Source organism: Zingiber officinale, chromosome 4A, assembly GCF_018446385.1.
Source record: "Zingiber officinale cultivar Zhangliang chromosome 4A, Zo_v1.1, whole genome shotgun sequence".
NCBI lineage: Eukaryota > Viridiplantae > Streptophyta > Magnoliopsida > Zingiberales > Zingiberaceae > Zingiber > Zingiber officinale.
The window spans coordinates 24,172,875-24,189,100 of record NC_055992.1 but is presented as its reverse complement, the minus strand read 5'-3'; the positions used below and the strand labels follow the sequence as shown (position 1 = coordinate 24,189,100).

Sequence of the window (16,226 nt, the reverse complement as noted above, 5' to 3'; positions counted from 1 at the left end):
CAGTTGTCAGGTAACTTTAAGATCAATAGTGAACGGCTAAGGTTATACGCAGAGGCTTTTAAGAAACTGAAAGCGGGATTTCAAGAAGTAACATTACAGAAAATTTGGGTTGTGCAAAAAAAACTGTGAAACCGAAAACCAGACTGGAACTGATAGCTTACCGGTTCTAATTTAACGGTTAAGCGATTAATTCATTTTAACCGACTCCAATTAACCAGTTTTAACTGGTTTATTGGTCAGTTCCCAATTTAGGATTTTTTTTTTTTATCGATAAACCTGTTAACCAATAATCCGATTAATCGGTTAACAGGTAAGCTGGTCCTATTATTATTTATAAATTAATTATATATAATATATTATATATATTGGGAAAATTTTTAAAAAGGATAGTGAAAATCTTATAGTTAATAAAGAGGGTGTAAGTTTTGTAAAGTTTTAATATGGGCGCAAGCATACATCCTAGTGCTACAAAATTTAAACACTTCAACTTGTACATTTTTCATATAAAAGATTTTAATATTTTGTTATAATACTAAAAGCTAAAATTCTTGAATTGTTATTATTATTATACATTTAAATCATCAAACTGAATTACATAATTTTGAGTTAAAATTAATAACAAATAACTAATAAGTATTTTATTAAACTTTAGATTTAACTACTAATATTAATTAATTTGAGTGAAAAAATATTTTTTTTATGTGGAAAATACATACATGTAATAAGTTTGATAATGGATAAGATATATACTAATGCTCTTTTAAAGAATTTAGAAAAATTTATACCATTTTAATAATTAAATAACCTCCTTTTTAAAACTTTCCCTTAAATATTTATATAAAGTCTAAAGAGTTCTAAATACTAAAGAGTCCAACTTCCATTTGTATAAGTATATTATATATATTTTTAATTCATATGATTTTAGCATAGTATCTTCTATAACTATTAACTAGATAGAAATTCCCTATCATAAATCAAATAGAATAACATCTAATGTTATACTAACAAATAACAATAATCAAATGTAACAACAATCTTCATCTTCCAAATAACCATTAACCATCGTAACTAAAATTTATCTATTCAAAAATATCTTTAAAATACATCAACACATGTTACGCATCAAACATTGTCTCTTTGTCTAACACAAATTCAAGATTTCTAAAGAATTGCAAATTGAAATCTCAACTCTTCATACTTTTAACTCTTCAACTTCAAAACCTAAAATTTGCAAATGTATTGAAATGGAAACGTTAACATAAGAATGAAAGATTCAAACGAGGATAATACTAACTTTTAGATTAAAATAAAAAAAAATTAAGAATATATTTAAAAAGTTTCATAAAACTTGTCTTTCGCTTGAGTTGTTTCTCAATTCTGCATAATGATCTTGGCAGAGAAAATTCACTACAAATTATCTAGGAAAGTACAATCCTATTTTAATGGATTCAATTCTACAATCAAAAATATATATCAATATTTTATTTCATATAAATTAAACATTACAAAAATTAAATAGTCAAATGTAATACCTACTTCAAATTTGTATAACTCTGACAAATTCTCATCACCTGCCATTGGAGACTAAATGTTGACTGCTGAACATCAAACGGTTCCAGGAATAGAAAAAGTACACCGAAAGTGAATGGGCAGAGGGGATTCCATAAAAAGTACCAATAGAGCAATCGATGCCAATCTGACCATTTTCACATTCACATATCTCATTTGGATAGCGAGTACCATATCCACTATAGATTCCTGGACGTGACCATGTGGTCTACATCAAATATTCTTAATAGTTGTATACTGAGAAAGCAAGCATAACAGTAACAAAATAAAATAAAATAAAAATAATACAACTCAGTATCAATTTTATTTAGTTACCACACTAATTCTCAATAGAAGTGCGACCATAAGACGATACAAGCCTCCCAAAATCTTCGAAATAAGTCCATGCCTCAAGTCCTAAAATTAACAAAAATGAGTGTAAATTTCCAAATGCACGAAAATATATTGCATACATTAGTATGATCACAATTGGTAATGCATAGCTATAGGAAGATCAGTTGTAATACAATTCCATGTATCAAGTACCATATTGCATCTTCATATGTTGATTTCACTTAATCAAGTTTATAAATTGTCTCTTTATTATTTGGACAATATTGCAACGCCAAAGGAAAAAACACAAGGTACACATGGGGAAGAGAAACAACCTTCTTTAACCTGCTTATTTTCTAAGTAATGAAGTGCTATTTTTGCTAGATTAGGCTTTAACAAATCCTGAAAATTGATAATAGAAGTAACTTTTTAAAACCATAAGAAAACTCTAGGTTATCATATCAAATAGTGTTGGTGAAAATTACACTAATAATTTAGTTTTGATGTATGATAAATAAGTTAAAGTTAGATGTGGTGTTTGTCTAATTACTTTATCGAGTATGCAGGAATTGACGAGAGCAAAGGATCGGACACCAGGCTGAAATCTAGTTAGGTTCGTGGGACCGGATAGCTGGTGCGAAGTCCAGATAGGTCGACGGGCCGACTGGATATCTGGCAAGAAGTCCAGATAGGTCGACGCATCAACCGGATATCTGACAAGAAGTCCAGATAGGTCGACGGACCGACTGGATATCTGACAAGAAGTCTAGATAGGTCGATGGGCCGACCGGATATCTAACAAGAAGTCTAGTTGAGTCTACAAACCGAACAACTGGCAAACTGGTAAGTAAAGGATGTGTCCCATTTGAGGGGACAGTAGACGCCGGTCCAATTTAGGTCCATTTTGGAAATCTAAATTAAGACCCTGACTAAATTCTACTCTCGAGAAGACAGAATCTAACTCATAAATCTTTATAAAATATTTATGAATATATTTTTCTAACTCTATGTTGTAGAGAATAATGCAGACCTTCAAATTCTGCACGCGTAGCAACTGACAGAGCTGGATTCCGAGTTCGGAGCCAAAAGTTATGGCCTTCGAAAGATTGTTGTGTAGAACTAGCAGTTGGAGGCATCTTCAAGCAATGGAAGGCGCCTTTAGCTTGCTTTGAAGGCACCTTGAAGTGCTTTGAAGGCGTCTTCTAGTGGATAAAACTTGCAGTTTACAGATTTTATCATCATCGAAAATAGGGGGATAATATTTTCTTGGAGGCGCCTTGGAGGAGTTTGAAGACGCCTTCCACAGCCTATATAAGCGTTGTTTGTGCATGATTCAAGACACAATTCACATACGAGCTTCTACGCATCCGATTGAGGCTCCGACTGCTCCGACCTACTGCTATGACTCTGCTACAACGCTGTTGCGCCCGACTACTTGACTCTGCTACAACGCTGTTGCGCCCGACTACTGCTGAAGAACCAACTGACACCGAGCCTAAGCTGACAATCTTCAAAGGTGTTGAGTAACGAGCTGTAATTTGTGTATTATGTATTTGCAATAGGACAAGTGCAGGGTGTTGCACTTGTTCCGTCCTTTTGTACTCGATTCTCTTTTTCGGAGGTACCGAAAAAGGTATTTTAGTGGATTGCCCATCAATAGGTCCACGGAACCTGGATCTTGGAGTAGGAGTCGCCAAAAGCTCCGAACCAAGTAAAACTAAACGTATGTTATTTTACTTCCTTTTATATTTCTGTCTTTTCTCGTGGTTTTCCGCTGCGTATTAAGTTCTTAAAAACGAAAAAGACCAGTTTTCAAAAACCATGTGATTCACCCTCCCCCCCTCCACCTCTCACGTGCGACTCGATTCAACAAGTGGTATCAAAACAGGTTCTGCTCTGAATTGGTACAACCGTCAATCAAACCAGGGGGAATTATTTTATTTTCTTTTCGGATTTCAGTTTTTTGTATTTTATTTGAATTGGTAAAGTTTACCTCTTCAAACAATTCTTTCTCGTTCGATTTTTACTCGAAGTTGGTACAATACAATTCGAGTTGTCAATATTTTTTTTTTTACTTCAAACTCTACTAATCTAAGACCTAGTCTTGGGGCATTCTTTCTGATTTTTTTTGCAAGAAAAATGGATCACAAAGAGATGCTCGGACGAAACGTCAACGAATCACCACCAAACAATCGAGATTTCAACTACTGGAGGCAAGGAATGGAGTGCTTCTTGGGAAGCAAAATATTGACTACTTGCTGATATTAAAAAGGGCTTCTCGAGACTCAGAGTTGAATAAAAAGGTAACTGAGTCAATTTGTACTATTTTACCTAACAATATTTTATGTAGATTAAAAAGGTTTGAGAATGCATATGAGCTTTGGACCCAATTGATCAAGCTTCACAAGGAGTCATTGAAGCTAAAGGAGCAAGTCAAAAGTGAATTCAGACTCAAGTTAAATCCAACGGAGAAGACTACAGAATTAGGGGTTGCACTTAAGATTAGTAATATTTATCAAAATACCCCTGTTAGTATTTAAAAAATATGCATGTTAATTTAGATATTTCTAAAAATGCACATGAAAATAGTGTATTTAACAATACTTCCAAAAATACTCCTAGGATATTATCTGATAAAAAAAATCTAATTAATTTAGACAATTTAGGAAATTAAAAACAATTAATAACCCTAAAAACTCAAATAATGACAAAATCATATAGACATATTTCTTAACACGACATTTAATAATATAGACAAAATCAATTTGAATAACTCTACTCCTAAGAAAAATTCAACTAATAATACTAAAAATATAGATTTATATAAAAATAATTCAAACAAATTAACAAATTCAGAAAAGTAAATATTAATCTTAAAAATTCAAATTTAAACTTAAACAAATCTGAAAATTTAAATGATAATAATGAAAAAGTTAATATTGATCTACGTAAAATTAATAAATTTCTTAATAAAATATTTAATAATCTAAATAATATCAAGACAAATTCAATCCAAAAACAAGACAAGTTAATTAATAAAAATTTAAATCTGAAAAATAATTCAATTAATTTAACAAATTTAAAATTAAAAATTAATAAAAACTTAAATAATCTTTTAAACAAAGTTAACTTAATCAATTTAAAAAATTCAAAATTCAAAATTAATAAAAAGTTAAATATTAAAGATAATCTTTTAAGGAAAGACAATTTAACCAACTTAATTAATTAAAAATTAAAAACTTGAACTTACATTACAATTAATTAAACCTTAACTTAAAATTTGATTAACCTTAATTGAACAAAACAAAAGTTTAATAATTTACAGGGAGGCACCAAACTAGTTGGCACCTCCAAAACAATAACTTAACCGACAAGGTAATTAGAACTAGTTTAAAAAGGAACAAAAATTTAACTTAACCAATGATATTGAAGTTTTGGATGATAGTAAGTTAGGGAAACTCTGTCTATACATGTATAAGAAGATATGGCTTCGACCTGGTGCATTTGGCATAGTAGAACTAACTAATACTACCTTTTACGAATCCTAACTAATTAGACCAAGATTTTATACTAAGCTTGGATAGGACTATTTGGAAAATTTCGAAGGTATAGTTATTCTAATGATATCCAGGTGACTCACCATAGCCCAAAAGTTGATCCAAAAAATGTCTATTTGTTGAGCCCAAAGCTAAACTTGAATCTAATACAAAGTTAAACTCAACCCTGAAATAGATCTGCATTCATCTCACAAAATCATAGAATTCCCTAATTGAAAATATAGATCGGGTGAGATGACAAGGCAAAATATTTAAATTAAAATTAAAATTAAATTAAATTAAAATTAAAATTAAAATTAAAATTAAAATTAAAATTAAATTAAATTAAATTAAAATGAAATGAAATTTAAATTAAATTTAATTAGAATTAAATTAAAAATTGTTTTTTAAAAAAATATTTTAAAATTTTATTTTTAAAAAAAAACTTTTAAGAACTATTTTTTTAAAAAAAAACTTTTAAAAATCCTTTTAAAAAATCTTTTAAAAATTATTTTAATAAATTATTTAAAAATCCTTTTAAACATCATTTTAAAATTTATTTTAAAATCATTTTAAAATTTATTTTAAAATCATTTTAAAAATTATTTTAAAATCATTTTAAAAATTATTTTAAAATCATTTTAAAAATTAAAAAAAACCTTAGACATATAATTTAAAACTTAAACCTTATTTAAGAAATAATTAAATCAATTAAAATTTTATTAACTTAAACTTAAACTGAATTAAATAATTAATTAAAATTTAATTGAATTAAAAATTCAAAATATTAATCTAAACTTCACTTTATATTAATTCACTTTAAATTTAACTTTACATTAAAAAGTTAATTAAAACTTAACCTTAATTTAACTTAATCAACTTTATTTCAACGTTTATCAAAATCTTAACTTTACTTTAATTAAATCATAATTTATTAAAGATGGACTCAAGTTGAGTCTTAACTTTACTTAACTCTATTTAATAACTTTAACTCAAACTTACAACTTAGTTAAACCTAATTCAAATTTGATCAATAATTTGTTTAAGTTAAATTTAAAATTAAAACTAATACTTTCACTAGTCAACTAACTCAATCAATTAATATGAAATGTAAGTTGTAAATTGTTTTAATCAAATAAGTATTGAATTGAATCAAGTAAAAGATAATCAATAAACCATTAATAATGATTGATTGTTATTGAATTAGTAACAAATTATTTCATTTAACATGAAACTTAATACACCTAAGGTTAATTATTTTTACAATAATTGATTAATGATTAATCAAACATAAGTGAACAATCAAAATAAGGTATAAAATAATATATTTAATGAACATTAGTGTTAGAAACAGTAAATCCTCTAAACACTTAGGTAAAACTTCTTATAGCTAACAAAGATAATCAGAATGTGTTAATTATTTACTTTGCCACATCTGTCTTGAAATTTAACATACTCAAACCCTAGTACAATTTAAGGGGGAGCGTTAATTTAAGGGAGAGTGTTAAATTAAGAGAAAGTGTTAACTTAAGGAGGAGGATTTGCTTAAATACACAACTTTGAAAGTCTTTGAATAATCAGACTTTTTTTTTTGAATAGTTGAAAAATTATTTTGAATCGGTACTTTAAAAACCAACAATATATATATATATATATATATATATATATATATATATATATATATATATATATATATACATTTCTAAAATATTTCTTACCTAAAATCCTTTTTAAAACATTTACTAATCTTTTGTTGGAAAATGTACATCAAAAAATTATTGTTGGAAAAAAAAATTTCCTTTAAGATTTTTTATTAGAAAAATTTTCCTTAAAAAATACTTTGAAAATCTTATTTAAAAATCTTATTTAGAATTTTTTTTCTTTAAATTATTTTGATAATTTTTTTAGAAAAATTCTCTTCAAACTTACTTTAAAAATTTTAAAAATTTATTTAGAAATTTTTGAACAATCACCTTGAAAAATATTTTGAAAATACATCATCTGAAAAAAAGTCTATTTTCAAAATCATATTTCAATTTTTTTATTTTTTGTCTTAAAATTTTTTTTGAAAGTTTCCTTGAAAAATTATTTCATTAAAAGTGGCTTGGAAATTTTTCTAAGAAAACACTTCTTTAAAATTACTTTGAAAATTTAAAAAAAAAATAAAATATTTTTTTAATTTTAACTTTTGAAAATTATTTACAAAAATCTCTTTTCAGAGTTAGAACTATTATTCAAATGAACTTGGTATCCAAAATGTTTTCTTAAAAATATTTATTCCTCCCTGAAATGAACATGAGTTTTTACCTTTGAAAAGTTTTATTTGAAAACATTGCTTGCAAAAGTAGTTGATCTTTCAAACCTTGCTTGAAAAATCCTTGAAATACTTGACATAATTGTTTGAAACTTGTTTGAAGAACAAAGTTAATTTTTTTTTATGTATGCCAAAGGAGGAGGATAGTGGGTTGGGTTAAAAAATCAACTCACTTTAAACATTTCATGCATAATGGTTATTTGTATTTGTTTTTCTAACTTTAACCCAGATTGTCATTATATCAAAAAGGGAAAGATTGTTGGTGCAGGTTGCACTAATAATTTAGTTTTGATGAATGACAAATAGATTAAAGTTAGATGTGATGTTTGTCTAATTGCTTTACCGAGTGTGTGGAATTGACGAGTCTAAAGGATCGGACACCAGGCTAAAATCTAGCTAAGTTCACGGGACCGGATAGCTGGTGCAAAGTCCAGATAGGTGGATGGGCCGACCAGATATCTAACAAGAAGTCCAAATAGTTCGACGGACCAACTGAATATCTGGCAAGAAATCCAACCTAAATTAAGACCCGATTAGATTTTGGTCTTAGGAAGACAAGATCTAACTCATAAATCTTTATAAAATATTTATGAATATATTTTTCTAACTCTATGTTGTAAAGAAAAATGTAAACCTCGAATTCTGCACACGTAGCAATTAAGGTTTTAAAATTCGATAGACACTAGTCGGGCGGTAGACCAATGCCTAGCGCCTAGGCGAGGACTAGGCGCCGCTAGGCGGATTCCTCGATATTCCTTGTTTTATGTGGATTGTGGAGAATGTCATATGTAAATCTAAATATTGTCTTAAACAGCTTTATAGCAATGGAGATCTAACTATGTATGCTGAAATAAATGCATACTTTCCAATACCAAAAAATGAAAAACTAAAAAAGAAAACTAATAATTTTATGCAAAAGAAATATAATAGACTCAGTAATTACGAGCAAAAGAAATAGTTGCACAGTAGAACATGTAGTAAGTTATCATAATCATGTAATAAACAGTAGAACATATATCCAACTCGAATTTTAAAACCTTGTTATAAGCTAAAACAACTTTAGTAGTGGAAAACATTAGGAAATAGTAACAAGAGTTTAATTCAAGATTACATCATTATGAATCACTAAGCAAAATAATGAAATATAATTGTTGAATAACATAAGTCACGCTTTAACAAAATGAATTCAAAATTACACAACTAATAATATCTCATAGACTCATATTTATTCTACTTCTTCTTCTCCATAATTTTCAATAACTTGTTCTTTATCAGACACAAACTCAATATCATTATTGTGATCCTCCTCTTCTTCTTCAGATGCAAAATCATCTTCATAGAGTTCTCTCACTCTAGAGCTTCTTTGGGGTTGTAGATTTTCATCAGCTCCACTTGCTTCATCAATCATTTGCCAAGTGAGCCCAAAACCTAGTTTAACTTCATCATCTTCACCACCATCCACAATCCAACCTTATGCATTTGAAACATCTTTTGCAAGAATGACATCAACATTCCTTTCGTTTTCTCTTTTTTGTTTGTTCAACAATCTAGCATTAAATTGAACAAATACTAGATTATTCAACCTGTTGGCATCCAACTTATTTCTTTTCTTTGTATGAATTTAAAAAAAAAAAAAAAAGAGAAAATAAATATTATAGTTAGTACATGGATATAAACGTTAACAATTATAGCTACTTTAATTAAAGACTAAAAGTTTAAAACTTGTAGTTAATGAAAGTATCCTCAAGGCCACCCTTAGCAAGTTGGGTGTGTGAGCACCGTATGTACTCCACCATGCACATGGATCAAATGTATCATCATTTTTTTCACATGCTTTTGCAGTCAATATTTTTCTAAATAACCTAGTCTTATCTCTATATTTTGCAAATTCCTTGTTAATAATTGTATCTTGTAGATCTAACTCATTGGCATGCAAAATTTCCATACATTCAAAAATCCCCATCGTGACCTTCTCATAAAGAGCAATAGAATTATCTTTATAGTAAAAATAGGGATTCAACAAAAAAGGCAGTGGTACGTAATGATGTATCAAGTCTATCCTTCATTTTTGACTCAATAATGACTATGATAGGCTGATAATTAGATTCCACATTGTTTAGGGCCACCTTGATATCTTCTTTAGCTTGAAAAAGCTCCCCATATAGAAACCCCATCGATGGCTTTCTATCTCCATCTACCAATCGAAAAACTCTTGCCAAAGGAGCAAATATTTTCAAACAAAATATCACACCATTCCAAAAACTCATGCTCATCACTATAGAGTATGCCAATTTTCTCTTAAACTAGCTTTTTTTTCAATCAAACTTTGCAATGTAAGAAAATTTGATACAAAACTGGTTCTCCTGGTCGGACTATGTCTCTCTTCTTCATGAAACTTCTCATCAATGATAAAGTCTTATGGTGAGCATAAATGAAAATGGTAAAAACCTTGGATTGCTCAATCACCTTTTTATATCGTGGAAGTTTGCCAATATTTTCAAGCATGAGATTAACAGTGTGAGTTGCACATGAACTCCAAAATCAGGTCATTTTTCTTTCATCAATTTAGCTGCAGCCATATTGTTGGTGGCATTGTCTGCTACAATCTGAACAATATTCTGAGCTCCTACTTGTTCAATACGCTTGTTAACATACCCAAAAATAAGTTCAGCTATATGCGCCTCGTCTGAAGACTCCTTAAACTCTAAAAATGTAGTACCCTCCTTGCAATTAACACACAAATTTAAGATATTTCTTCTTTTTCTATCACTTCATGCATCTGCCATGATTGAGTACTCATTCTTTGCCCATTCTTCTTCATGTTTCTTCAGCAATTGTTTTGTTCTTTCAACTTCGACTTTCAACAGTGACTCCCTAAGTTGATAGAGTTGGAGTCTTGAATCCTGGTCCAAATTGACCCACTGCCTCCATTAGTTGCTTGAAGTTATCATTATCAATAACATTGAATGAGATTCTATTTTCATAAACCCATCTTCCAACATATTGTTGAACTTGTTGAGTTCTCTCTTTAAAAAGAGCCTCATTTATATTTTTTTGATGAAGCACTTTACTCCCACTTGAACTTACATTTTCTGGAGCAATTACTGATGCATATCTATCCATGGGGCTAAGTGGAAGAGGTTTTTTAATTTCATTCATTCCTTCAATTTCAAGACCTTCTTCGTCTAGAGAAATAGTCACCTCTGCTCTACAACTTTACTCTTCCATTATTTTGTTCTTCTTTCTGTTCCTCTCTTCTAAAATAGCCAGTTTGCACTTATTTTTATCTTCTTGAGATGCTTTTCGACAACCAGATACATTTTCAGGTATATTTCCAATGTGCTCCTTGATCCTATAAACTCCCTCTGACATTATTTTTCCACATAACTTGCATTTAATTTTGTCGAGATTCTTAAGATCAATCAACATCTCAAACTCCTATCTGATATCATTTGACTTTCTTCTAAGAATCCCAGATTCGGGTTGAGTGACGGATGTTGTTGAAAATAGATTGCATGTCATTATAATACCCTGAAAAAATTATATATAACATAATAAAATTTAATTATACGATACAAAATATAGCATTAACAAGTCTTAGAATATTTTTTTTATATATCTTAATTTAATTAACAAAATTTATTAGCTATTTATCAAAAAAATAAATTTTAAATATATTTTTAAATCTGATTTATATAAATTAATAGTATTTATTAGAATTTTTAAAATTTTAATATAATTTTAAATTTTTATATTTTTAAATATGATTAATAATTTAATATAAATTAATAATATATAAAATTTTTATATCTGATTTATATAAATTAATAATATTTATTAGAATTTTTAAAATTTTAAATCTAATTTTTATATTTTTAAATCTGATTAATATAAATTAATAATATTTATTAGAATTTTTTTAATTTTAAATATAATATTTATATCTGTTATATAAATTAATAATATTTATTAAAAAATTAAATTATATTATTTATATATTTAAATCTGTTTTATATAAATTAATAATATTTATTAAAATAAATAAATTTGAAATATATATAATTGGGATAATTTAATTAGGCTTTATGAAACCGTACTATTGAAATTATCTCGGTTAGGAGTTGTTTGAATTTATTAAATCCTAAAATAAATTATGTACAGTAAAACACATGCCCACGCCACGATTAGACGCCTCACGAGAGGCGTCCGGCGCCGTCGGAAGCGTCGCCGGACGCGTCCGGGAAAGTCCGACGTTGCTTCCAGCGGCGCCGGAAGCATCACGGAAAGCTTCCAGTGCCTCCGGAAGCATCACGAGATGCCGTCGAACGCGTCCTGCGACGCTTCAGACGGCTACGGACGCTTCCAGCGGTTGCGGACACGTCTGGCGCCACTGGAGACGTGCCGCGACGACAACTCAATAGGAGAAACAAAAAAAAATTAACAGAAAGTCAGAAAGAAAAACATAAAAACTTACCGGAGCCACAGCGCGATGAAGCCTTATAGCGACGATGAGAAAAGACAAAGCGATGATGAGAGACGACGAAGATATAAGCACGCACCCAAACGAGCAAATTAGTTACAAAATACTAAAACTTAAATATCTATGCCGAGGGCCGCCTAGGTGGTTGGGTCGCCTAGGTCACCCGCCTGAGGGGTTTTCAACGCAGTCTGCTGCCGCACATCGCCTAAGCGGCCGCCTAGGCCGTGTTTTCGAGCACTGGTAGCAACTGACAGAGCTTGATTCCGAATTCGGAGTCAAAAGTTACGGCCTTCGAAAGATTACTGTGTCGGACCAGCAATGGGAGGCCTTCAAGCAGTGGAACGCGCCTTGAGCTTGCTTTGAAGGCGCCTTGAAGTGATTTGAAGGTGCCTTCTAGTGGATAAAACTTGTGGTTTGCAGATTTTATCATCATCAAAGATAGAGGATAATATTTGCTTGTGGAGGCCCCTTGGAGGAGGTTAAAGGCGCCTTCCACAGCCTATATAAGCCCTGTTTGTGCATGATTCAAGACACAACTCTCATACAAGCTTCTACGCATCCAATTGAAGCTCCGACTGCTCTAGCCTACTGTTGTGACTCTGCTACGACACTGTTATGTTTGACTACTACCGAGGAACCGACCGACACCGAGCCTAAGCTGACAATCTTCAAAGATGTTGGGTAACGAGCTGTAATTTGTGTGTTTAAGTATTTGCAATAGGACAAGTGTAGGGTGTTACACTTGTTCTGTCCTTTTGTACTCGATTCCCTTTTTCGAAGGTACCGGAAAAGATATTTTAGTGGATTGTCCATCGATAGATCCACGGGACCTGGGTCTTGAAATAAGAGTCGGCATAGGTTCCGAACCAAGTAAAACCGAACGTGTGTTATTTTACTTGCTTTTCTATTTCCGTCTTTTCTCATAGTTTTCCGTTGTGTACTGAGTCTTAACAACGAAAAAGACCAAAAACCACGTGATTTACCCCCCCCCCCCCCCCCTCTCCTCTCACGTGCGACTCGATCCATAAGCTTTAACAAATCCTGAAAATTGATAAGAGAAGTAACTTTTAAAAACCATAAGAAAACTCTAGGTTATCATATCAAATAGTTTATGTTGTTTTCACTTTCTAAGCGAACTAAGAGTAACAATACAAGTTGCCTTAAAATGATTTTTTGTCCAATCTGGCATAAACTACTCAATTTCTAATTTATTCTGAATGTCAAACAACAAAAATTAATTTACCAATCAAAAAGCAATCAAATAGATTGCAACCATACAATGGAATTATCAATACATTAAAAACTAAATGGTAATGAAATATAGCATTTAAAGAAACGATAAGGACTAAAAATCATGATATAGTGTAGGAAATGGTACAATAGACACTAGATCATACTGAGAAATAATAAAAATAAAATAGTCATGATTATAGAAGTGATAATATGGTATTATGAGTGTTATCTCATGTGTATCACCTTCAATGCCCATACTTACACATTACTGCAATGAATAGACGGGGGATGGTCTATTCCCCGGGTTTGCCATTCCCATCCCCGCCCCGTTTCCATTTTTTCGGGTTCGGGGATTCCCCTAACCCGAACCCACGGGTTCGGGGATTCCCCATCCCCGCCCCATTTCTAAATTAATTTATATTATTATTATTATTATTTAATAATAATTTTTAATGATAATATTAATATTAATATCAATATCAATAATATTATTATTAATAATATTTTCAAAAAATTTAATATTAATATTAACACTATTATTAATATTTTTTTAAAAAATCATATTATTATTTATTAATATTAATAATAATAATATTCGGGGCGGGTTCGGGGATGGGGATAGTATTCCCATACCCGCCCCAAACCCGCCCCATCCCCGAAAAATCGGGGATCCCCATCCCCATTTCGGATTTTCCCCGCGGGGCCCCAAACCCACGGGGAAAATTGCCATCCCTATATATCCCCTAGGGAGTTAAAAATGTTTCTTTTCCCCTTTGATGGATGAGCAATTGGCTCAATTCTATCTACATGCCTATCCTTGCAGGCATTTTCGCAAACAACCTCATTACTATCCTTCCATCAGTTCCACAAATGAGTCAAAAGGAGATACCACTTTGTTCCATCAATTCTCTTTGTTCCTCATTTTGCAATCTTAGCATGCAAGTTAATAGAAGCAACATTAAATATGTATGAACCCTAACTACAAAATGAAAATGTTGGTTGGTTTGTCTTAATGTGCACCTTGAGCTATAAGCAGTAGCATTGCTTCTATAGCCCGTCGCCAATATGATGGAGTCAAATTCCTGGTGTGTACCATCAATAAACTACTCCTCTGCTTGTGAAATGGTTCACTTCAGGGACCACCTGCATAAAACCCTAGATCTCAGCCTCATTTCAAATACTGCAACCATTGCGAATCAGTGAAAAAAAGGCGACAATTTGAAAACTTTGATTCTGCAATGCGATTTGGGAAAAGAAAAAAAAAAACTTGATTTAGCAGCTCTTGGCAATACCAATGTCCAGAACAGGAGTGTTACCAATGGAGGCTTTGGGCTCTGGAGGGTCGTGCGATGGCCACTTGATCCCATACTTGCCGGTGTCACCCAAGACGAGCTTGATGATGAAGAGGAGGATGTCATTTCTGCTTTAATTGGAAGTCATTTTAGTAGAAATAAGGCAGCGAGCGACGGGGAGGCTGCGAACAACCCCCTCGCGAAGCCACGAACGGCCGCCTCGCAAAGCTACGAGCGACCGCATCGCAAAGCCGCGAGTGACCGCCTCTCGCGAAGCCGCGAGCCGCCTCGTACGACTCATACGGTTACGTGATGGAATCTTCACTATGGAATTGATTGACGAGAGGAAGGAAGGAAGGAAACAGGGTAACTTCACCCGGGAATAGTGTTTGAGGGCAGAAGAAGAGGAAGCGGAAGCGGAAGAGAGGAAGAGGTTTAGGTTAAAAGAAGGGCTTGTAGTTCTCAGAAAAAATTAACTAGGTTTAATTTTAATAGGATTCACATTTGTAAAGAAATATCAGTATAGATAACCTAATATGATTTTTTATTTTTAGAATTAATAAATTTTAGTAAATATCATTAAAAATTAGTCACATTTTAAATAAATGTTCGTAAGAAAAATCCCTCGTTAGAGGTCTTGCAATAATGATAAGAGGAATTCTCATCATTCAAAAGGACGACATTAACGACCTAAATATAAAATATTATGGTGGAGGATAAAGTGTCAATGACGGAAGAAAATATCATCGTTAATGTATATATATCAATGGTAGATACTAAATCCGATTGTTATTGAATCATCAATAATGATGGTATTTGATATTGTCATTAATACTTCGTCATTAAAAATAATTTTTCTAGTAGTGCAAGATGGAACAAAAAATGAAGGACAAGCCACACTCATTAAGTATTGAAAACCCTTACCCTCCGCAAATCTAAAAGACAACTCATCTACTATAATCATATAAGAAATAGCATTTCTAACTGTGTTTTGATCGAATTTTCAAGCCTATAAATTAGCTTTTACTTTGCTAAACACCTCATTAACTTATCCTCCCACAAAAGTTAATTGACTTTGTATTCTGGGGATTGTTTGGACGCTTAGGAATATGTTGCCTCAGAGATGTAGTGGCATTTTTGCTTGGATCAGTATAGTAAACATGACTGCAATGCAAACACCTTGCCCTCTAAATTCCATCGTCTTTATCAATATAAGTTTCAAAATACTCCTAGATGATTGAATGCTTCTTTCGAGAACCAACATCACCTCCAGTTTTTTTTCGTTTGTTCTTGATATCTTCAATTGATCATGAGCTACCTGTTGGTCCGGGTAGGCCGACTGGAGAGGGTTGAGTCGCCTACAACAAAAAAAAAAATTCCTTTCTTGTCTTTCGACTTAGATTAGCAAAGCAATTAAAATAGAAATAACAACTTAAAAAAATAAGTAAAATGCCAAGAATTGCTTGGCTACAACCTAGATGGTTGTTAAT

General features: G+C 31.3%; 1 long non-coding RNA gene across 1 annotated transcript; it reads right to left on the bottom strand.

The window, feature by feature from the left end:
- Positions 1-1,420: 1,420 nt before the first annotated feature.
- LOC121973212 lies at positions 1,421-15,187 on the bottom strand. The gene is made up of 3 exons (XR_006109422.1): positions 14,761-15,187; positions 14,465-14,587; positions 1,421-1,965 (listed from the first exon to the last, which is right to left on the bottom strand). It is a non-coding gene; the product is annotated as an uncharacterized LOC121973212 (long non-coding RNA).
- Between the last annotated feature and the right edge of the window lie 1,039 nt (positions 15,188-16,226).